The following is a 2,255-nucleotide window of genomic DNA, read 5'->3' as shown; positions in this document are numbered from 1 at the left end:
TTCTTGATGTAATATCTGTTACACTGCTGATGTAGTCTTGTTATTATTATGTCAAATAACTATAGTTCTATTACTATCAGATATTTGATATATTCTTGATGTAATATCTGTTACACTGCTGATGTAGTCTTGTTATTATTATGTCAAATAACTATAGCTCTATTACTATTGGATATTTGATATATTCTTGATGTGATGTCTGTTACACTCCTGATGTAGTCTTGTTATTATTGTGTTAAATAACTATAGCTCTAGTACTATCGGATATTTGATATATTCTTGATGTGACGTCTGTTACACTCCTGATGTAGTCTTGTTATTATAGTGTTTTAAATAACTATAGCTTTATTACTATCAGTTTGTCATCCTGGTTGTTTTCACTGCACATCAGACTACTGTGTATCTTGATAAAGTGTTTTTAAAAATAAGTTTAAATACTTGGTTTTATTGTTGTAGTTTATACATTTTATTATCTTTTCAATCAGCAACAATAGAATTCTTAGTTAAGTTATACTGACTAATTTTTCTTCAAGTGTACACAGGAATATGTTGAAACTGGTTTCTATGTACAGGTTTTTTAATAGCATATAGTTGAAGTGTTTCTACTTTAGAAAAACAAAGTTATTAAAAACACAAGAGAAGTAACTGATCCAACAACTGGTAGAGAAGTAACATAGTTCACTGCATGCAAATGAAAAAGAAAGGCACATTTGAAACAAACTGTATTGTTGCTTTAGACAAAATTCAGAAGTAACCTATCTAATATCAGACATGTGCCTTTCTTTTTCATTTGCATGCAGTGAACTATGTTACTTCTCTACCAATTGTTCCTGTGTCATCCAGTTGTTGGATCAGTTAATTCTACCAATTGTTCCCGTGTCATCCAGTTGTTGGATCAGTTAATTCTACCAATTGTTCCCGTGTCATCCAGTTGTTGGATCAGTTACTTCTCTACCGATTGTTTCCGTGTCATCCAGTTACTTCTCTACCAATTGTTCCTGTGTCATCTAGTTGTTGTATCAGTTACTTCTACCGATTGTTGCAGTGTTGTCCAGTTGTTGGATCAGTTAATTCTACCGATTGTTGCAGTGTCGTTCAGTTGTTGGATCAGTTACATCTCTACCGATTGTTCCTGTGTCATCCAGGTGTTGGATCAGTTACTTCTCTACCGATTGTTCCTGTGTCATCCAGGTGTTGGATCAGTTACTTTCAAAATTATAAAATAGTTAAATAACTCAACTGTATTAACAAAATTCTATCTGACATAAAAAATAATTCATAAGGTCCAACTCTCAAATGAAAGTATTATAAAACTGTCATTAACATAAAGAATACACATTTGGATCTCTTTGTTCATAGCTGTTGATGTTTTCTTCAAGTTGAAGTAACTGATCCAACATCTGAATGACACGAGAACAATCAGTAGGGAAGTAACTAGTCCATCAACTCAATGAAACGGGAACAACTGGTAGAGAAGTAATTGATCCAACACCTGGATGACACGGGAACAATCGGTAGAGAAGTAACTGATCCAACAACTGGACGACACAGCAACAATCGGTAGAGAAATAACTGATCCAACACCTGGATGACACCACAGAGTTAAGTTTAGAAAGTTTCAATGAGGAAGAACTGTGAATGTTTTTTGTGGTATAATTATACCAGAAATATTCTTTACTATCTAGATGAGAACCCATAATCACAGTTAAGGGTTGAGTTGTTAGCTAGCTACCTTTCTTTTAGTTTGTACTCAAATCTGAAACAAACAATTCATGATAGAAGTAACATTAAAGATTTAAGTGTTTTGATAGAACAACAACATTGAAATAAAAGATAATCACATGTAAAGTTTTAAACTTCAAACAAACTATAATGTATGGTAAGTACCAGTTAGATCTTTACTTACCATCAATACTTGTAATATTTTAAAGAAATGTTAGTTCTTAAATATTAATGATAAATGTGTAAATTAAATTTATTATTTAACAAATCTTAGTGTATATAAGTTTGATAAGTATTGTATTAAAAAAATTCAACAAGTTTGTGATGTAAATATATTTTCAAAGTGAATAAAAGATTTTGTCAGATTGAGAAAACACTTTATTATTTGTACAAAATATTTCATACAGAAAAATAAAACTTATAAAATTTTTTAGACATAGAATATAAATATATATACACAAAGAAACTTTTATTTAAAAAAAAAAAATCACCAAGATCTTGGGGCAAAAAGACGGCCCACTACAGATCCAGCA

The 2,255-nt window shown here is 31.0% G+C and overlaps 1 long non-coding RNA gene across 1 annotated transcript; it reads right to left on the bottom strand.

The window, feature by feature from the left end:
- Nucleotides 1-1,014: 1,014 nt before the first annotated feature.
- LOC111084786 lies at nucleotides 1,015-1,741 on the bottom strand. Its single transcript, XR_002609720.1, has 2 exons — nucleotides 1,493-1,741; nucleotides 1,015-1,446 (listed from the first exon to the last, which is right to left on the bottom strand). It is a non-coding gene; the product is annotated as an uncharacterized LOC111084786 (long non-coding RNA).
- Nucleotides 1,742-2,255: the final 514 nt, after the last annotated feature.

The sequence above is a fragment of the Limulus polyphemus genome, unplaced genomic scaffold (assembly GCF_000517525.1).
Source record: "Limulus polyphemus unplaced genomic scaffold, Limulus_polyphemus-2.1.2 Scaffold125680, whole genome shotgun sequence".
Lineage (NCBI taxonomy): Eukaryota > Metazoa > Arthropoda > Merostomata > Xiphosura > Limulidae > Limulus > Limulus polyphemus.
The sequence above is the reverse complement of the archived record's forward strand: the minus strand, read 5'-3'. Positions and strand labels throughout refer to the sequence as shown.